Source organism: Pithys albifrons, chromosome 6, assembly GCF_047495875.1.
Source record: "Pithys albifrons albifrons isolate INPA30051 chromosome 6, PitAlb_v1, whole genome shotgun sequence".
Taxonomy (NCBI): Eukaryota; Metazoa; Chordata; class Aves; order Passeriformes; family Thamnophilidae; genus Pithys; species Pithys albifrons.
In genome coordinates this window covers 11,906,027-11,929,077 of record NC_092463.1, presented here as the reverse complement: position 1 = coordinate 11,929,077, position 23,051 = coordinate 11,906,027, and the positions used below count along the sequence as shown (strand labels likewise).

Genomic DNA, 23,051 nt, shown 5'->3' with positions numbered 1-23,051 from the left:
TGGAGAAATTGGCTGCTCAGGGCTTGGAAAGCCATATTCTTCACTAGGTAATAAACAGGCTGGATGACCGAGCCTAAAGATTTGTGGTGAATGGAGTTAAGTGCAGCTGTCAGCTGTTCTCTAGTGCTGTTCCTAAGGGCTCAGTGCTGGGACCAGTACAGTCTTATACTGTTATCAATGATCTGGACAAGGTACCCTAAGTCTGCAGAAAACATTAAGCTGGGTAGGAGTGTCAGTCTGCTAGAGGGTGGGAAGGTTCTGACGGGGAATCTGGACAGGCTGGATTGATGGGTCAAGGCCTGTTTTACGAGGTTCAACAAGGCCAGGTGCCAGGTCCTGCACTTGGATCACAACAGCTCCCTGCAGTGCTACAGGCAAAGGAAAAAGAGTGGCTGGAAGGCTACCCAGCAGAACAGGACCTGGGTGGGGATGCTGATCAACAATGCTATGATTCTACTATAAACCGGAAGAGATGCAAAGATGTTACAAGTCTTAAGGAACGGGTGGGTTTATTTTGTATTTTGCAGTATTTCTAATGTTTCTTGAATATAAACAATGTGTTTTACTCACCAGCACCACACACTTTGTTCCACAGTTTGAAAAAAATCCAAATTCTCCTTGTAGCCATTGCTTTTCCAGACCACAGGAAAAGACCAACAGTGAATTTAAAATTCATGTTCCTGAAAAGGTATACATGTTGTTATGATCTGGCATATGCTACTGCCTGAGAGCTTGGTTAAACACTTTAGGACTGTTTGTGGAAACAGTGGCATTTGTATGAATTTTCCATCAAAGGTGAGGATTTATTTCAAGTGAAATGGGTTGCCTTGCAGCAGGTTACTACCCAAAATTCATTATCACAGCATTGAAAGGCTAGAAATAGACATTTTAGAAGAGAAAAATAAGAACCATACTCTTCCCATTTCTCTCTCCCATTGCCACTCATTCCCGTCTTCTGTAATATCTTGCCATTTGTATCAAGTTTCTGTTTTGCTCCCTCATCAGAAAATCAGCCTCTGAACTTATTAGCCTTTCTATTTTTTGCCTTCTATCTTTTCTTTCTTCCCCTCAGCATCCTTTGGCTGTTGCTTCTCTTCTCGGTTTCTCTCCTCAGCATTTCTTGTGGAACTGACTTTGCATTTCAGGCTCCTGAGTCAGTTTGCTCTAAACAATAGAGAGGGTTTATGCCCAGGTGAACATTTGTCTGAGTACTGAACAATCACTAAACCCGGGCATAAAAGCATCTATTATTTATAAAAACACAAAGTTCTTCTGCAGTTAACATTCCTATTATAAGGACCTAGAGTTTAGTTCTGCAGCAAGAAAACATGGAGTGAAATTGTCATCTCATATCTTTAAAATGGGGACTCTTCTCTAGGTTCACTGAAGTATAGCCTGATCTTGAGTTTAGCTTTTTTCTTTTGTGCTGAACACCACACGTGGTTCACCAGCTGATTACTAGTGCTCCCCAATTACAATAAGGATTATCTAATCTTTAATTGTACTCCATTTTTCTTATATTTTTAATATTTACCTACATCTTTGTAGGATTTCTCCAGAAGCTCCTGCTGAAGTTGTCAGTAATTCCACTACAGTTCTTTCTCAGATTCAGATGGCTCTGTCTCAGAGAACCCACAATTATTGTCAGAGATTTTGGCAGTGTGCCTCCATAGACACTTTAACTTGTTTTTTTATATGACCTAAAACCTTAGTGCTTAAGATAGCCTACATAATACAAGTGTTCAGTGACATACATATCTATCCCCCCTCCAACATAAGCTGTTCACTGGAGTCTTCTCTGGGCTGATGTCTTCTGCAGGATACATGCCTAGAGTCAGTGAAGACTGGCACTTTGAAAGTTACTACCATGCTGTGGCTTATCTAACCTTGCTTCATGATTAGTAACACTATTTAGGGATGAAGATGCCTTTATGCTGGGCATTGTGGTAACATACCTCCTTTGTCCCAATGAAATTACATTATAGACATAGACAGGGTGAGAAACAAATACCAAAGGCAACAACACAGCACCAGGTAGTCCCACCTGTAGGGATCAATCACTAGTAATCCAGTTTTTGCAAAGGTTTCTTTTAGCTATCCCACCCTCAAAAAATAGAGGTTTTAGAGTCTGGAATAAGACTACATATTTGTTTAGTGGCTTGTTACAGGAAATTCCAAGCATTAGGACCAGCAGAATGGAAAAGCACAAAGAAATTGCTTGAAAACAAAAACAAGAAATGAAGGCTAGCATCAGCAGCAAACTAGACGGCCAGCTTGGAGACAACATCTGAAGGTGACACTGAAGATACAAAAGGCCACAAAACCAAAGCAAAGCAGTTTACATTTGGTAGGACAGATTTGGATGAATGTGGATGGCAGAGAATGGCTGATCTTAGACAATTCCAAACAAAATGCATCAAGATCTGAAAATGATGACTTAGAAGGAAGTTTATGTTCCATATGACTTTACAGGTCAAAGATCAGAACAATAAGAAAGAAGGTGATCCAGTAGGAATATAATGGAAAAAACGTGGGTGAGAAGTTAAAAAGCTCAAGTCTGGCCATAGTGGACTTGTGCTGGTGGCTAATACCACTCAGGAATCCCTAGATGCAGGCTAACATGTTTGTTATCCACTCTGCTAGAGGAAAATATGTTAATCATCTGGAAAAAAAGTAGAAGTCAAATTCAACCCTGCATAAAGAAAGGGTACTTCTCATTTCAGTCTGTTATTTTATAAGATTCTTCTGCCTTCATTTCAAAATATATAACTTCTATTCTATGATCCTCACCATTGCTACATTCATTCCATGAAAATACCAAAAGGAAATCAAAAGGATGAAGTCTGCTGAAAAAAACAGTCAGTGGAAGCATGGCATATGCCATATGCCAGTGGAAGCAAAGCATGGCATATGTTGGCAGTGCTCCATTGGTTCTAATGGAAACCTGCCTATCTGTTTCCAGGCATTGACTTCCTTCTGTTTCCAAATAAATCGAGTGTTTCTGACCCACAGGGTAACTCTGATCTTTGCAGTATTCATAAAAATGATTGATACCCTAGCCTTCTCTGTGTCTAGATATGTATGACAAGTCACAGAAATGTCTTACAGACAGATCGTATCTGGAAAAACTGGACAGCTCAAGAGGATTTCAATTGCTTCTGGTTTTTTTCTCTCCTCAAAATACCTGCCAGGATGTATGGTAGAGAGCAGAAGATACTTACAGTTATGGGCAAAGACAGTGAATCTTCTGGGGAAAATCTGGGGTCTTTTTTTCCTCTTTGACATATACAGCTTCAGAGATCAAAAATTGTTTTGTATAAACAGAAGAGAAGCAATTGCAGTATACATGGTTCTGGTGTTGTTATCTCTCCAAACATCTGTAAAGCTAGTTTTATTTGCAGTATTGGCATTTTGAAGCTATTGCCTTCTGAATGATCAATGGAACAATGGGAAATGAAATTGAGTTATTCTTTTTACCCATTGTATATTGGAGAATATATTTCCCTTCAACTTACTTAAATAATAAGGTTCTCTGACCAAGATAATCCAACCAAACAATGAGTTAGCTGACAGTAAGTTCCATTAGCCTCTAGAAATTAATAGCCTAGTCCTGAACATATCCCAGCAGTGGTTTGGAAGAAACACGGTTGAACCATACCTTGCTGGCCAAACGCGAAAAGTTGTCAAAAGCATCTACCAAACAATAAACATTAGGACAGGGTGCTTTGAAAGCATTTATGAACAACATGAATCTGCTACTCCACAATCCTGCATGTTCTACAGTTGCACACTTCTGTGCAAAAAGATTGTAATATGTACAGATAAGATCACTTTGCACTGGTGCTAAATACTACGCAATATGTAAAGGAGCAAAAAATGAAGGCGCCTGTCTCCCAGTCACCCAATGTGAATAACCAATGGTGTTTACTCACTGACTATTCTCCTTAAAACTGTAATAAATTTGTGAGACTGCTATATGAAAAACACATTCCCTGGTGGCACTATACTTTAAAAGACTCAAAAAACAAATAAATTAATTTAGCATGTTATGAAAGAATTAAACAATACCAACATATTTTTACTGTTCCCATGAGAACTACTATTTTCTTATGGGCCTGCTCTTTGCCTCTTGCCAAAATTCAAGATGGCCCCAGAGAAAGGCAGGATAAACCTGCTAGTCATTTACGTGAATGGCAATTGCCATTTCGGAGCTTACATCTGGTAGAGACCATCTTCCTAAAAAGGACAATACATTTCTTCTGACACCAAGTCCTCTGGGATTTAACTACAAACACATTTCCACCTTGTTTTAATACTGTTTTAACAAGCAGAAGCAAAGTATTAATCTTTTAAAAATATATTTCCTTAATAAGATTAAAATTCTTTTGTGATAGTTCTGGCATATCAAATAACACTAGCAAAAAAAAAAAAAGTGGTATTTAGATCATCCTACAAGATTTTAAAGGGTTTTGTTCCACAGAATCAAGCAAGATAATAAAACGCAACTGTACTACTTCTAAACCAATGCGGTGACATGTCACTTAGTTAAAATATTCACGTATTTAGTGATAAATTCTTAAATACTTAATTAGAAATTATAAGATATACCAGATAGCATGATTCATCTTCTTATTGGCATTTTCAGAAATGCCTGTCCATTTTTATGGCCCAGAAAGGGAGTTTTCCATGAGCTGCTCTTGAGTCCTTGTGAACTCCCTCATCCCAAAGTCGAGAGTCCAGTCTCAGACCCACTGGCTCTGAGAAAGTTTGAAGAGGCATAACAGTCTGAGAAAACAGATCTTATGACATATTGAAGTAATTCTTACAAATTCTGAAGCCATCAGAGTTAACAGCAAAACCATCATTGACTTTAACAGGAGCTGGATTTGAAGTCTCTTTACTACAAAGCAATTTTGCCAGCTCACCAGAAGTGGCTTCTATGAGATGCCTAGCTTGACTATCATGGTCATAATGCCAATACACCAGGCAGTTCACTCACAGGTGAGTGGAATTCTAACAGTTTTAATTGCATGCACTGTTTGAACAGGAGTAGTTAATCTTAAAATAGGCAGAAATTAGTTGGATTTGGATTTGGTAACATGTGAGGAAGGGGCCATGAGTCCACAAGGGAAGTATGCTACAACATGATTCCCCTTGTCTCATCTATTCAGCATGTACACATCAACCAAGTGTCACAGTGATATTCTATAAAAACATAGTGAAATGTGAATTATCTTATAGAAATGCTGGTTGCAAACACATTTGTACTTTGCTCCTAATTCACTCCAGTTTGCCTGTTGTGCTGTTGAGAAGATAGCCTTGACACAATAGTTAAACTTTTACTCAGTGTGATTCTGGCAAATAAAGGGCCTGATACAGTTGGGAGTTTTTAGCTGGAGACAATGTTAGAGCTACATCTGTAATATACTTTTATTACAAACTACTCACAGAACCACAGGAAATGTACTGTTCATTACTCATGGCATACTGAAACTATGAGTACTACATTTTCTTACTTTGATTGGAGACAAAAGTTGTTTTTGTAGCCCAATACAAGTCACAATGGTAGAAGGGAGGAAGGAAATGGAAGCATACTGAAAAAAATATTACTAATACAGTGTAATTTGATACATATGTCCTGTAACTGTTATGAACAGCAGTGATAACAAATTTTAATTTGATTAGTGTGTTTAAAGGGATTTTTAGCCTTCCATTGACTGAATATACAATAATGATCAGAACTAAATGCATAAGTAGAAAGAATATCATCACACAAAGACCTGGAATCCTACAACTCAATCCTACAATTTCAGTTTGAAATATCACTACAAGACAACCCCAGTAGTAGCATTAAGTGTATTTCCTATGCAAGAAGACGTGCATGATGCACATAAAAGCAAAACAAGAATATTTACACTTAGAACAAAATTAAATACTTTGAGCTGCACAGTCACTGAAGGACTTTTCTTTGCAGCAGTAGCTCCTACCTTCATTTAAAAAAAAAGCACGATAAAACTCTCTTATCAACAGCTAAGTCTATCTGAGCGTGTAAGTTGTATATTTTAGTCTTTCAAGAATGTATAGATGTAAAACCGCAGGTATTATTTATAGAACTCATGGAAGAAAAACAGTAACTCATACAAATTTTTGCAAATAGGAAACAACATAGAAATGCAGAATATTTACACCAAATGGGCACAGGGGAAAAAACTGAATGTATTAAGCACATGAGTGCCAACCTCTCTCCCAAACATTCCTTCACTACAGGAGCAATAACAGAAGAATAGAGAAACTTCTCTGACTGAAGTTGGAGAGAAGGCAGAAAATTGGTTATGTTTCAAAAACATGAACATTTTTCACTGGGCACAATATAATTAATGGACACCATATTTTTGAACACATAATTCTGTATCGTTGAAAAAGATGGTACAAAGCATAGCACAAATATCTGTGAAATAATTTTTAATAAATTTTAATAATATGAGCAGTTATTTATATCTGAATGTTTTGGAAATCGGGATAGCTTTGGCATTTCTGAACCATGAAAAATAATTTCCTTTCCACCAGTCTAATTAGACAGCCTTAAAGCAGCAAAACCTAAACAGATAAAATCATAAATTAAAAAAAGGACATTATGGTGTTAAATCTAGTGAGCTGAGCAGGTAAATCCCCATTAAAACAAAAAAAGTTTGTCACCAGTTTTGACAATATGGTGGCTACTAAGCAGAGAATTAAATATTTTTTGGCATTCACAGGAAGACTGTTCTTTTCAACGGTTGCTACATTCTTGTAATTAATTCAAAAATCCAACCACAGAAAAAGTAAAAAAATTAAAGTATTCTTTTGAAAAAAGCCATCAGAGAAGAAAGATGTACTAATTATTTAAGATTTCTGCCTCATCGATGACTCTAGCCCAGTATAAGGAAAAATGAAGAGTGCAAATGAAATACAGGAGTGCTGGGCTTGGCTTCCTGCCCACTATCATCATAGTTAAACTCCATTTCCAAGATCCACCATAACACTTTCCTCTTAAGCTTTCTCTGGGTCACAATGACCTTTGTTAAACGCTATAACAAGTGATAAAAACGAAGACTGGGAGTACATTTGTTGTACAGTTAAAATTAAAAGCAACCAGGGGATCTGAACCAGATTGCAGATAAATGTAATATATTGTCCCTTCATTCCAGATGTATGATTTGTTACTAGTTATAACAGAATCCAAGTTGTATTTTGTAGAGACTAAAACCAACACATTAAGAGAATGCAGAAGCACTGTCTATCAATTTTCTAAAAGGAAATTGCACCTGCCTGCAATCTTGTCCTCATTCGACTGAGCCCTCTGAGTAGCACAATTATTTAATGTAACAGCTCTTCACATTTGAAGGGTGGGGTTCAGCTCTGACTTCACAGAAATGAGTCTAAGTCTAAAATTAGTAGGTAGTGAAAGTTTATCCATGGGAAAAAAAAAAAGCCAAGACAGAAAAACTCTCTTCACATAACTATATACACGTGTATTTCACAGACTGAGCCCTGCCACTTCCCTGGGACTGACCTACATCAGTTGTACTTTCGGTCTTGCAGGCAAAGTGGGCAGCATATCCACTGCTTTGTATCAATGCCATCCTTCTCACACTTTCAAACATATTGACTTTTAAATTGTTATAAAGAAGCATGGGAGTTAAGCCATGTAGCTGGAGCCCTGAGTACTGGCCCTGATCACTGCAAAAGTAAACAGTCATTTAAAGTTACTCTGTTAAAATGTTCCAGTTTATCTTCAAGCAAAAATGTGAAGCAAAGCTTTGTTTTTATTTGCTCTTTCCAAAAGACAAAGATAAGAGATGCAGTAAAAATAATCATACTGCAAAAGGAAACAAGGCCTGCCATTCACAACAACCCAATGTCAGGAAAAGGGAGACAGGTGACATGCAAAAACTGGTTTCAATTGTTAATGCTGTAGATACTGTTACAATTTTCATTCTTCTCTGGTCTCAGCTTCTGACGTTTTTTGATGATTTAATACAGTCCTCACCCAAGCAAAATTTCTGTGGGGTTCAGTAACATTTTTGTGGGAGTAAAATTAAGTAAAACAAGGAAGAGCTGTGTACGCAGATGACTACGGTCCGGCAGCAGCTGGGTTATGCTCAGAGCTGTCTGCTGCAATGAATGGGGCTATTTGTACAGCAAGAAACTGCTCAAAAACCTGTGTTGGCGTATTACCCTGCATCCTCAAGTAAACTTCAAACATACACATGCTGTCTCCAAAACACAGCAGGAACCACCCGCAACACCAATACAGCTCAGTTCCTATCCATCACAACTCTCTCCCGTTGTGTGCAGTGCTCACACCAGGACAGGACCTTCTATTTTGTGTCCCAGCGTGTTGCCACTTTGCAGGGAGAAGTGCTGCACGCAAAACACTCACAGAAACTCAGCAGGAGTCACTGCCTCATGCAGAGTCAAGAGACTGGCTAACAGTGGGGCTCACTGAGCAGAGACTTGCAGAGTGCTTTGCAGCAACCCACCTGTCCTTTTCTACAGGTGCAGAGAAGCAGAGGTTCATGAGGAAATCTGGAGCCATATTTTGAATTCCCATTATTCTTCAGAGTGTCATTTTCCAAAAGCTTTGCTGTGGAAAGAAACACACAGGTGATCACATATTAGGGCAAGCATTGTGCAGGACAAATTAGGTAGAGCTACCTTTTGGGGAGCCCTGCTGACAGACCCTCAAAAGGGCTGCCACAGGAAACTACATGGGATTGCTCACATCCTGCATGAGGCAGATGCTTGAACAGGAACTAGAGAAAGAGACAGTAACTCTGAGAGAATGTGGAAGTCTGTTTCAACCACAAGAGATCAGCTGACTGGTGGCATCATGTATTGGTATGAGGCAAAGTAAGTCAGTTCTCACCAAACAAAAATCTCAGCAGGAACACACAGGCAGAAACCCCTGAGCTGAAGAACAACACACCATGTCCCATTAAGATCCCACATGGGCAAAAGTTGCTGCATTATATAATGGTGAGCTTGGCTCCTACCTCTCTGCATGGCAGGGATTCTCAGCTCCCAAGGAGCTCACAGCTTGGAGGAGCTGCGACATGTTGCCTCTGGCCATGGGTGTGGCTTTAGCACCACCATAATTTCCTGGCTCTTCTGTCTCTGTTGTCCATGTCAAGCGTTTTGAAGTGGCATTGTTACTTATTTCTAAGTGCAGTTGCCACTGATGCTGAACAGTGATCCATTGTTCCCATTGTTACTTCTGCACTCAGTGGTTCATAAAAACAATGCTCAAGATGCAACTTCAGCACAGGGAGTCTCAAAACTGCTGACTGTCAGAAGCTGGAGGAATCACTCTGCTCTGCTTCCTAGGCTTCTCCATGAGCACCTTCTGCTGGCTGCTATCAGGAAAAAGTTGCTGAGATGTTTGGTACAAGCTTGTACTGCTCCCCTTGGGCTCTTCCTCTGACGTTGATTTCCCTGTTTAAAACTAATGGCTAAGGTTCAGTTATTTTGACTGACAATGTTAATGTCCTTTCTACTGTTGTTTAAAAACTGCTTTCAAAGTGTAACACACTGATCTTCCATGTCAACAACACTTATTTTTTCAATACCCTTTACCCATAAAAAGTAAGAGCATAAAGTACTGTATGTGGAATAGAATAAATAATGATCAGAACTGCACAGCAATTCTGAATTTTGAACATATATAATAAACATATACAATAAAACTTACTAAAATGACTTGACAATTTTAAAGGCAGAGACTTCAGATGAGAGAAATCAGTGCCCACAGGACCCAAAGGTGCACACCAGCCAGTGTGAGGGCTATGGGGGAACTCTGTATGGTTTCCAAATGGAACTTTTCTTTAAGCTATTTAGTAGAACAATTGTTCAATATATGCTTGCCTTTTTCTTGAGTAAGTTATTCCCAAAGGAAACCAAGTTCAATAGCATTCAAAATATTGGTAAATTTATTTATTTTGGACAGACAGAGATATTAGTTTACTAAAGAATGGGTAACTTATGCATAAGGAACAACTAATAAAATTTTCTATATCATTTCTTATCTAAATAAATGACAATATATTTGAATACAGAGTCTGACCAAATCCTTTGTCACAGTATTTTCGACAATGTAACTGTAAACTTCAAATGTTGCATCAAATTGATTGAAAAGGATACCTACGTTAATTCCTGAACTAGAAAAGAAAGTTCATTTCAAATAATATGTGAAGTTAGCAGCATGCTAAATCTTAAATCTTAAAAAAGGAATTCATAAAATCCCACATCGATTTAAGACTTTTTTAAACAATTAACTTTGCACGAAAGATACTTGTAAACGATACTACATTCAAGATTTTATTACTGAAGTTGTCTCTACACCTTTAAACACTTGCAGAGGTCTGTTTCTGGCTAACAATTTAAATCATACCTCATGCCACAGTTTTGGATAAACAGTGGTCGAAACAGACTAGAAGAGCAGTCATGAAAGGGCTAAACAACAGAGAGAAACGATAATGATGAAATGTTGATTTGCCCCTCTGTGTCAGATTAAGGAACCTGTGCAGAGTGGATGTCACATTTTCTTAGCAATGCATGTACCCAAATTTGCTTTTGGCAAACATTGCTTAACTGCTGCTGTTTTTCATGAAGTCAATGAAAACTGAGTTAGATAATGAGCTGGCATGCACTTTTGAAATGTTTACTGTGTTCCTTAAAGTAAGCGGAACATGCTGGTTCTTAAACTAATTTGTTTTTTGTTGTTGGCTTCCCCCATCTCTCCCCTACTATTCTGTTCTCCCTGTCTTTGGAATAAACAGAAAATTACTGAATCGCTTTATACTTTTTTTTTTACAATTATACAACTGAAGAATCAGTAGTTTCCAAATGGCAAACAACTGAGCCATGTCAAGAGCCATGTTAATCTCATGTGTTCACTCCATTGTTAACAATGAAGGAAGGGGGATGGGGAGGGCAAAATATAATCTGCCTGTTCTGGCCTAAATGCAGGACATGAACAAGGAGACGTTCCACAAACAATGCAGTCTTTTTCTTCTGGCAGGGGGAGGTGAAGGGAAAGATGATGGCAGCAGGACCTTTGTGGAAGGAGAAGCTGCATCCATCTTGTCAGTCAATACAGCATTCAGAAAGCTTGCATGGTGGGAACAATTTCCCACCCATTGTTAACTAGGAACTTGATTGGAAAATGCAGTTTTTAATTAAAATTGGCACTTCTAAGCTTCATGCTGGCATCTACCATCTTGCTAAACACTGAGCTCATTTGTGGTTCCAGCAGTTTGCGAACATGGTCTCAGAGGTGACAAACCATTTCCCATCCTGCCACCCTTATTCAATCCTTAGTCCCCATCTTATCCTGAGTAAAGGGCAAATTTACTACAGTAAAACAAAGCAAGGACTGTAGAATGTGGCCTCATTTGGCTAGAATGCACAGATCCCAGAATTTATTACTTTTAAGGCGTTATTAACGGACCGGAATTCTTCAGAAATGTTTGGAGGAAAACGGTCAGTTATTTTCCATGCTTCTGTATGCTTCAGTTCACTCAGACATCCACAACCATCATTATGGACAGAGATGCTATTGCTCAGCTTACATTTTATTCTCTTCCCACCTATACTTCCAGACAATAGAATACAAAGATAGAAATTCTAAAGTATTACCACCAACAACAAAAATCTCCAGGTAGATAAGATCGAGAATATATCTGTTTCACATGGACAGCACAAAGTTAGCACAAAGTGTCTAATTTTTTTTATTTAATGAATATATTTGCATACGTAATACATTCTTACTTGAGGGATCTCAAATAAAAAGCCTAGTTACAGCTCTGTTGAAAAAAAACCCCAACAAATATTTTCATAATATCTTCATTAAGAGATCACTTCTCATTATTTAGGACCTTTTTCTAAATAGTCCTCTGGTGAAAAAAAAAAAAAAAAAAAGAAGAAAAAAGTCTCCTTTTTCTAGCTATGCATATTCTGAGATGTTGAAGGACAAGCTGGGAGGGTGATTTTTCTGGTTTTTAAATTTTATTTGGATTGATGTCTTTACAATGTCTAACATTGTTAGGTTCACTACAAAGGATTTCACTTCAGCTTACAGTAGAAGGAAAATATTATGCAAATTGCATAAGGGACTTCACAAGACTATCCAGTTCATGTGAATACTAGCTAGCAAAGCAAGCTGTTGTTGGCTTTTGAAAAGTCTGTCAACAATTAAGCTCATCAAAAGGAAATTCATAAGCCGATTTAGCAGAAATGTCTCACAAAGCCTGAACACTGTAAGGTACATTCATGTATTCAGTTCAGTTAAAGTTCTATTCATGAAGTAAAATAATTGCCAAAGATTCGTATATTTGTACTAAAAGCTTGCCGAATGTACAAATCCAAATATAGAAAGAACCTCAGGATTTCTAAATTACTGCAATTTGGAGTCATTTGCAGAATAATCTTCCAACAGGAATAAATCAGTGTTCCAAGCCTTCTCACATTATTCTGAGAAATACCATCTTCCAAAAAGTAGTACAAAAAAATGAAAGATATCTAACACCTACACTCAGTGTCCTTTTACTTTGGAAAAAAAACAAATCTTCATTACTGCATTTAGAACATTCTATAGTCTTTATTTAAGCCAGAGGAAAAGGTCTTAAGAGGGTTCTACAGAGTATGAGAGTTTCTCATACTGACACCAAAGCAGATAAACCAACAAAAGACTATGTCTGCACTGCAAACTGTCTGTCCAGCTCCCCAAACCCTGTTACGGAGCACACAGAGCCCTGCGGGGGAAAAAAGGGGATCTTTTGTCTTGTGACTTGCCCAAACCATGCTTAGCAATATAGAGAAATCTCTCCAGGAAATTACAGGATTCATTATGGAAATTGTCTCTTCACTGCATGTTAATTTGATTATTTTTATTCAGAATTTTGCACATATACACCACTTGACCAGATCTGAGTCATCACACTTGCTCTGTGTTTAAGACTTTATTCTAGCTTCTTCCAGTAATGAATTGGTGTTGATTTTGTAAGATCCTGTTCATGACCTTAAAGCTAGTTCATAGGGTCAGACCTTTCATTTTTCTGTGTTCAGCTATTACTTTCTGCCACTGCACTTTCATTATTCAACCTCCAGTCTTACAGGAATAGGACTTGGCTGATACTTATTTTTGCGAAATTCTTTGCTTTCTGATCTCAGGAATTTTGAAACTCTGAGCTTCAGAGTGTCTGATTAAATCTGGATTAGGACTCTGTCCTTAATCTAGAGTTCAACAAATGTTTCAGCTTTGGTCTGAGACAATTTATAAGAACAATTTTAGATACATTTTCATTGCATTGGAAAAAATCTATTGGGGAACAACTGCTACAGTCTCATTCCACATTCCTAGATGACACTTAGTTATTGGCTACTGTTTGTTTCTTTTTACATATAAGCAGAGTGCAGATATTGCCAGGAAAAAAATCAATGTTAAAATGAATTTAGGGTTGCAAGACTGTAATAGAAGTTTTAAAACACAGTAGTAATTGTGCCATTACTCCTGAAATAAATAGTCTATACTTAACTTTTTTTGGCTGAATTCAAATATTAAGACAGAAGCTACACAGGTCTGAAACAAGCAATTTCCACCCCATCCTGTAAAAATACTACACTTTAGCTGTACAGCTATGATTAATCACAATACTGTTCATCGTTCCAAATCAGACTCAGTGATTTTTATAGACATCTGTTTTCTTTCACATTTACCACATACATGGTTGTAGTGTCACTGTTACAGAGATCTGACTCATTGAAAAACATCACAAATCAACCACTAAATTAGTGAGGAATATGCAGTCCATCAGAAGCCATGATTAAAATGGGCTTGGGGAAAATTACTGAATTTGTCAGGCCATCAGGCTCCTTGCACACTGCCAATCTGGAGACAAGGTGGTGCCTAGCAGGCAAGCCTTCTATCAGCCACAAAACTCAGGGAAGCTGGTGAACATAACTATCTTCTACTCAGCCTAAGCGAGGAAGCAAGAAAATACTCCTTTTGTTTAGCAATAAAAATAACAATAGAAGCTACGGGCTAAAGCACGAATCAGCATGACAAGGTTGGAGGAGGAGCTGGGCGGTTCAGCCTGAGGGATCTTCCCCAGAGTCAAATGCAGATGCAGGAACTGGACTTGCTTGTTATAAAAACTACTTCTTTTTAGAAGAAAAAAGCATACAGGAACACAAGAAGAAAGACAGTCCAGAGATGGGTCTGCAGAGACTAGTTAAGACAGCAGTACAACACTCAAAGAAAAGCAGAAGGCTTTTTGGGAAAAGTGATGGCTGCTGGAGGACTTGGAACTGAATAAAGAAGGGTGCTCAAAGAAATTAAGACTAATGGAATATGACTTTAATTAAAGAGGACTGTGTGAAGGACATATCTGACAGTTATCACAGTCTCCTCCCTGCACTAGCAACCTGTGAGATTCATGCACAGGGTGACTACTGGGGCTACCAGGAAATAAGTGGGAGGGTAAGACCCTATAGGTCTTTGCAAAGTTAGTGTCAGTGGGGCAGAGATGCTTCCCTGACACTAAGTGACCTCTTAGCAAGTTCAGTAAGGCACTCACCAAGCAGTAGAGTTACATGACTGTAGTTGCTGTGGCTGAAAGCACACAATGGAAAAGGGTATTTCAAACCCATGCAGGAGAAGGGAGAACACACACGCTGCCAGCTAGGCACTAAAGAAGGTCTCAGCCATTTTAATAGTGGGTAGATGATACAAACAACAAAAATTGTAAAATTTGGATATCAAACTGCACTCAGCATTTGCCTGTGAGAGAAAAAACCATGCCAAGGCTGAGGAAGAAGTGACCCACCCTGGGATCACCTGATCTGACAACCAGAATACTGCTAATGCCAGTTGTGACCAGGGGCTATGCTCTGTTAAAGCCAGCAGAATAGTCAGTGGAGCTACTGCTCCAGCCTCCACAATGCTGGTGATTCTCCTCTGCCATGAGAGAGGGCCTGGGCTGCAGAAGTGGGACACTAAAGATACAGGTAATTTATACCTGACCATTCCTGCCACACATCTGCCATCACACCTCTCCATTCTATACAAGAGGATAGAGCCAGGCTTTTCTCAGTGTTGCTGATCAATGAAACAAGAGGCGATGGCCAGAAACTGGCACACAGCAAGTTCCCCCATGAACATGAGGAAGAACTTTTTTACTATGAGGGTGATTGAGTACGGGAGCAGGTTGCCCAGAGAAATTGCAGAGTCTCCTCTGGAGATATTCAAAAGCTGCCTGGACACAGTCCTGAGTAATGGGTTGTGGGGGACCCTGCTTGAGCAAGAAGGTTGGACTAGATGACCTCCAGTGATCCTTTCCAACCTTACCTATTCTGTAACTTCCAGACTAAAAAAAGTTATCACAGCAGGAAGAGGACCTGGCATCAAGCATGTGCTTCAACTATAACTGCTCATTGGGGTTCAAATCTGAATTTGACATGGGAACTCCACCTTTGGAGTACTCCCCTCTCCAGGGAGAGAACAGGGCTATTACTGGGTCTGAGACAACCATCTGGTGCACAGCAGCAGGGACTACCTGTGTACATTCTACTTGGGGGCATCATATTCCTCATGTCTCTCAGTGGGTCTAGTTGTTATTTTGTGGAGTTTGTGCTTGATGCAATTGAAAGACTCTCACTGACTCCACTAGGTTTAGATCAGGTATTTAATGGAAATTCATAATGGAGAATGATTGACTAAAGGCTGCACGATTTAAGAAGTATTTTTATGAGGGAATGCACAAGAGTTACCTGCTGCATACCAAAATGTCCACCTGAGTTGCTTAAAGTAACAAACAAATTCTTAGCTCCAAACCCCTAGTTTATCTCTGAATTTAGGTATTTTAACCCAAGAGACAGAAAGCAAGGCTGAATTTCTTTTCTCTAGCTTTTCTTACTGACTTCTCTGAATTTCTCTGCCATGCATCCTATGCTATGGGAACTTTCTCTGCCCCCAGTCAAAGTAGAGTGCTGGATACCTAATTTTAAGATGTTACATTTGTGATGCTTTAGTGCCATAAGTTTCTTTCCAAACAGGTTAATGTACTTATATTAGTATGATGGTATACAATTTCTACAAAACACCTGTTTGACATTTAAGCTGTGTGCAATTGTTGGCAGCCTACTGACATAGTAGAGAGACAAAATTTGCAGAGAACTGCCTCCTCTTGAAGATCTTCCAAAAGTATCTCATATTGAGCATATTAAAAAAAAAGCTCTGAACATCTTCTGAAAGCTGAGCAGTTATGAAGAAAGGAAAACCAGACTGGAGTAACTAAAGAACATAAAGAAGGCAAATAACTTGTGCTAAGGCAGTCAGAAAATCACAAGCCTAGAAAGACTATGCAGAAAACTGGCTGTATTCTGCCAGTGCTACTGAACAATACCCCACTGCATGGCTTTTTAAATAGTTTTTAACATTTAGCCCTTTTTAAACATGTAATTGTGTTGCGGATACTAATTTTCTCAGATCCAAGTATAATTATTCTTCTAAGCATTTTGTCCATCTCTATTGTAAGCTCTTCTTAAGACAGCTACAAAATATTGCTAATATTTTTTAGTTAATAGGGTGTTTAGAAGGTCATGTCAGGTTATTGCTGGGAGGATTAAAAGATTTTCTTTCCTCCAGAGCCCTTTGTTATAAGAAAGCAAGGAAATTTAAAACAGGATTTATTCCTTCGAACCAGGATAAACCAACAGAGTACCGTGGCAAGAGCATGAAGCAAGAGCACTTTGGGCCAGGAAATTTACAAAGAAAACTGTTTTCAAACTCAAAAGTTAAGCTGAAATTTTAAAACTCTTGATGATTCTACACTAAGGGCAGCAAAATGACAACTGATTTCACAGTCATTCCCACTTGCAAGTCCTCTTTTAAAAGATCCTGGTACAATAACTGGTAAACTAGTGGCTGTCACTAACACAGCTAGACATTCCTGGCACATATAAGCTTCATTTGGTACTTGTCAAGCCAAGCACTGCTGGCTGCTCCCACTGCCACCGGCAGGAAGAAAGGATAGTGATGAGTATCCGTTCAGTGGAAAAACAGGAAAGATTGGCAGGAAGGAAGAAAAGAAAAGAAAAAGAAGAACCAGGGAAAGTTTGGTCTCAGATGTCAAAATAAATGCACTGAAAGATATAATGGATTTTCCCAACAGATGTTACTCAGAACTAAACAAGACTCTCAAGCCATAGGATCGTGCCTGTTGGAAGTTTCAAGTAGGTCTGCATCTTTATATAAGTGCTGTCATTATATTAGTCAACTGCTAATATAGAGTAATGAGATCAGAGTGAATGGAAGGTCAATTGAAGTGGATGTGCTCTCTGACTTAGTCAGTTTAAAATTGGAACACATCAGCTCCATGAAGTGATTGTGGATGTTCCAAAATTCAAACCCCAGCAAATCCTACTCTTACCAAGGCATTAGGTATCATGATGTTTTCTGTCCTTAATCTTTTACAAAAATCATTCAAATACACACAGCTTAGACCTTGCTTTCTACACAGACCTTATCCTGAAAAAAATTCTACTTAGATTTTTTTTCTCTCTGTCATTAACAGCAACTTAGCATGACATTCACTTCTCAATGTTGCATCAAACCATTTTTTAGAGCAACGGAAAGGAAGAGCATTGATCACATACTCATGTTCTGCTGGAACTGGGCCTATAAATCATTTGACCATTTCCAAATGAATGTGTAATGACATAATAGGCGTCATGAAAAAGAACTGATGCAACTGCACCAACAGAAATATTTATATATAATTTTTAAAAACTCCATCAAGAGGTGGCTTTCATCTATTACACAATATTGCTAGCTTAGCTACTGCTACATTTTGAACAGATGTTTTCAAGCATCATCAATAGGATTACTCTAGAATTTGCTCATCATAAATCAGCAACTGCAATGTCCATTCTGGTAGGTAGTTAATATATCCTGCTTCCATCAGTTCATCTATATGATAGTTCACGGGAGGATGAATGAGATCACTTCTATTTGAGATGACAGCTTGATGCAGCATTTCAAGGCTTAGCCTAACATGCCCTTACTTGAGGTCAGCCAGCAACCAGTACCAGAAAACATGTTTGTTAGATGTGACTGAAAAGACTGAAAACAGTTTAGCACTTGCATTAAAGTAATAATTAAACATGAACAGTGTGCCTTCATGTTGTTTAAATGAATGACTCATTCCATGCCCAGAGCAGTTTTCAACCCAGTTCTGTGACAGACAAAACACAAAAAATGATCCAAGAAAAAATTAATAAAAAGAGTACCAAGAGGTTAAGCAGCTATCATTCTGACTGAACCATATATTATAGTGTCACTTGTATAATATACCTCGACAAAGAAGGTGGAGCTCAGTCACATCCAGCATGCCTCCACTAAAACAACTGGCACAAACCATCCCATGGGCTTGCTAACAGATTTCTTTTGAGTGCTGTTATATAAGCATGGAGACTGTAAACAAGAAAAAGAAATAAATGGAAAATAACTAGATAGAAAAATTCAAGGGAAAAAATATTTATATGCATCTACCTCTGTAATTCTAACGTGGACAGAAAAAGGAAACTTAAGTTTTCCCTCAACTATGTAAACTCTCTAATTTAAAATAGCTTTTCACAGAGATTTGTTTTCACAGTTTATATCAGCTAGACATCTCCCAGAAACCCAGGACAACTGATGCTGTTGACATCTCTACCAAGAACCATCTCTTCTCTCTCTAAATCATAAAGCTGAGCTAAGAACCCTAAGCCAAGTGATTCTAGATACATACAGCAAAAAAAAAAAAAAAGCCACTGAGGTATGGGTGAGCAGTTAGAGAAATTAACTTTTATTTTGGTGCCTAAGAGGAACTGTGCCTTTTTCTATATGAGCTGGAAGGAGCTGCAAAAATGGGCCAGGAATGAAGAGGTTAGGATGCCTAGTTAGACCAGAGTGCACTTCACATTGGTTTAAGTACCATAGAGGGGAAAAGAGAATCCCGGGGGCAAAGTACAGTGGCCATGCCCCAGTGCCCCAAACACCTAATTGTATGCATCAAAGCAAAGGGAGACGGCAGAGGCTCAGCAGGTGCAAACACTCAGGACAGATCCCACACCACTGAATCTCCAGATAAGCTTCTACTCAGCTCAGTTCCAGTTCCTGCAGCAGAGATCCATCTCATCTCACTTTGAGGGTCTGCCATATATTGTCTGCAGCTGAGGGAGGTCTCTTGGCTTCTGACAGGCAAATGGGTGTCTCCCAGACACACTTCACTTGGCCTATTTGAGTCATTATTTTCCAGAGATGCTATGTACTGTTAAAGAGTGTCCATTTCTTCTGTTAGAGTTATAAAGAGTCTACACAACTGGTCCAGAAGCAGAGACATAATTATCTAACTGAACCATAGTCTCTGATGTCTTCCTTTCCAGGTGGTATTCCTGAGGAGCCCACTTCCAGGTTTACTCAGAACGGGCTTCCCAATTTAGCATCTGTCAAATGAGGCTCTTCATTATGCATAGAGTTTAGGCATTTAATTCAGAACAGTATACTGTAAGGGCTACATTCAGCACTATAAAATATACTTCTTGTGCATCTAAGCTAAATTCAACAGGGGGACATGGTCACAGAAACTCTTCTTTGTACCTGGCCTGTGCCGTGCAAGGGGACACTAGCTCGAATGGACAAGAAGACATGGCTCAGCTCCAGACAGCTGAGGAGGTTACTGTGCCCAAGTGTCCCTCTCACCATCCCTGCACTGATATTTGAGCTGTTCATAAACCAGCTGTTGAACCACTGGAGTTATTTAGCACTTTAAGGGTGGGGTAAACAGCTAGAGGTGATAACCACATTAGCTGTCTCAAGCTGGCAGCAACACATAAATCAACCAGAGGCCTCTAGGCACACTGGAATGAGATACGCAGACACTAGCAAACTAAGCAGGAAGCTGCTTAAACTAGCCAATAGGAAACACAAATACAAGTCTAGTATAAGATTGCATGCACACACATACACACACACACTCACACACACAGATACACACTTATAAACTGCCTTGAAGACTGTACTTTGTAACACAAGCAGTAAGGGCATTCATCAGTCTCAACCTTGGTTTTCTGTTCTTCCTCTGCTGAGAGACTTTTAACCTACATCTTCCAGAAGAATGTCAGATGCCATGATTACACAAGCAGGTTCCCACTGTCCTGCCCACCATCCGTAAACACACACATTTTTATTTTCCTTCTTTTTAAAAAATACTTTTCCACTTTCTAGACGCCTACAGTCTCAAGGGATAGAGACCTACCTCTCCTTCCTCTGTAGTAAATGTCCTAAAACCAGTTTTCTAGAAACCATTCTTTTTCTCACCCTCTGGATACTGCATAGGGAAAATACAGCAGGAGCACCAGTAGGAGGGCACCAAGCACAAAAACCCTAACCCTGGATAGTGTTACAGCATTCTCCTGAGTAAAAGATTTTTTCATCCACCAAAACAGGAGAAAAATCTCAACATCTCATGACTGAGAGGTAAGAGCCCCAAGGAATGTTCAATTCAACACCACAAAACAGGCCTTTTTCTGATGAAATTGTACATACCTTTTTTTTCTATAGCCACAAGTGAGACAGAAAAGAAAGGCGATAAGAACACATTTCTCTCAGTTTAAGCCATGGGTTGCAGACCCAGGGATTGATGTGGTCAGGACACAGGCAGGTGGCACAAACTCAGACAAAAGATTGATAGCTTGTGTGGGTATTTCTCTAGCAGAAACTAGCCCAGAAAGAATTGGCATAGCAGGAGAGAAGGTCGGTGGGAAGGCAGGTGAATGCCAGTGACACCTAGTGACATCCTGAGTGCTAAAGAGGCATTCAGGTATAATTCCTCATATTAATCTAGTCCACTAGTTCTGGTGGTTCAGTTGTCTGCAAAAAGAATTATTCTGCCAGAAAGCTGCATATCCATGGGAACAGATGGAGAATTGCAGCCATCACCTTATCTGCACTGATCAGTTATTTTCTTGAGATAAAAGCAGCAGCTGTAATGGACAAGAAAGTTAAAATATTATGCTTGTTCATATATTCTTTTCATACAGTTTGGAGAACACTTCCCCTCTTCCTTATGCTCAGCATTGGAAGATAATGTGACTCCTCTCTAGGACCATGTGCAGTGTGTCTACAGGTTAAGTCCAACATTAACCTACAGAGCTACATTCTAAGTAAAAACATAAAGAAGAAAAGTATCCTTAAAAATAGAGTCACAAACATGTTCAATACTCAGCATGTTTAAACAGTGTATGTAATATAGTTCAGTGTAATAACCACTCACTACTCAGGTTTCTAACATGAAAGAAGATACAGAATGGAATTACAGTTCAGCCTGCAACTAATTCTGGAGTACAGCCAGTCCCACATAATCCATAAAAATTCCTGCGTCAATATTATACATCCCATTGTCTTGATGCTTTGACCAAGGTTTCTGAGTTTCTCATTTTTCTGACATCCTCCACATTAACAAATTTAGAGTGAGTATGTGTTTATCTAACTGCACCATTACTGAGGTTCTGATCAGGAATATACTCCTTTGCAATTTTTTCATCAGCATATGTAGTAATGAATGCTGTCCTTGCATAGCTAGCTCTCTTCAGCACAAATTAAAGAGTCTCTCAAAAATTTAGTGTAAATGCAAACACTATTGCAAAAATTCACTTCACCTGCAATCATCCTACCAAGTTACATTCCTTATTTATGAGCCACTGATGACTGACTAAAATACAGTAATAGTAATATTTAGACCTCCTTTACATAATCCTAGATCAGAGAGCTCCCAATAACGATAAAGGTCTTCAGAAAATAAATTGGAACCCTCTCATCATATACTTAAGCTGCTTCCAGACTTTCATTCAGGTTTCCATTTGAACTGAGATATTCAATTTCAGTTGTTTCTAAAGGGGTTTTTTTAAATTTATTTTTCCTTTGCCTTCAGTTATTTGCATGGGAGAATGATAGTATGCCAGAGTGAATGGAATACAGGTAGAATGCACAAGTGCCTTGCATTTTCATAAAGTCTTCCCTAATTTTCCAAAAAGCTACTGAAAGAAAGAGAAAAACTATTCCACATCATAATATAGTAAACCTTCTTAAAATTAGTGAGTAACCTCTGCACTCCTAGAGGGCTATGGGTTCTTCCTTCCTTCAGCTGTAAGCTCCAGCCAGCTGATGGTAGGTGCCCTCGACCAGAAAAGCAGTAACATGCACCTGACAAGGGAAGAGTCTTGCCAGAGGATGCATGCAATGACATCCTTTCTTTCCCGGACTGGTGCACCAGACAGTGAGGGATTGGACCCAGATAGATAGGAATGTATGGTTAGAGACCTCCAGTTCTTAGACACTGAATACATATGACAGCTATGACTTTTGAAGCCAAATTCCTATTAAAAACAATAGAAATTTGGGTATACAGATCCCTTAGTCTGTCCAGCCAAAGCAATTTCTCTCCCCCCAGTCTCTAGCTGCTACCCATTGGTTAGCACTGCTGGTGCAATTTTTTAGAAGGATTTGTTGCACAAAGAGAAATACTTATTAAAAACAGAAAAGAATGTGTTGTGCCTCTCTAGCCAGAATCACAGTTTAAAAATCTGTGCGCCGGATTTTCCTGAATACTCAAAAGATACAAAACAGTTACAAGCCCATATGAACCACCTAAGCCCAAGTATATTATTCATATTATATGTTATTCATCTCCAGTGATTCAAAGGAGGGGTGTTTACTACTGCACCTGGTACAGCAGGCTTCCAGAAGAGAAAAAAAGAAAAAAATCATGTTTCATTAATATTTTTTCCCTTTTAAACCCTTTTAAACATTATTTATTGGTTCAGAGATCATGATTTAATTTATGACGGCATAAAAAAAATATTTTGATCTTATTTTATGATTATTCTCTTTAGCCATAAATAGCTACCATGCCAACAATCTTGAGATTCCTCTTCTGCCTTTCCACTTCCTTCTCCAGTTGGATTGACTAAAT

At 38.8% G+C, this 23,051-nt stretch overlaps 1 long non-coding RNA gene across 1 annotated transcript in view; it reads right to left on the bottom strand.

The window, feature by feature from the left end:
- LOC139672847 (uncharacterized) overlaps positions 1-18,480 on the bottom strand; it is a 177,172-nt gene extending 158,692 nt beyond the window's left edge. Inside the window, exons 1-2 of the long non-coding RNA XR_011697991.1 lie at positions 18,392-18,480; positions 8,523-8,626 (exon numbers count right to left, since the gene is read on the bottom strand). This is a non-coding gene — a long non-coding RNA (uncharacterized lncRNA). The remainder of the gene's footprint in view (positions 1-8,522; positions 8,627-18,391) is intronic.
- Between the last annotated feature and the right edge of the window lie 4,571 nt (positions 18,481-23,051).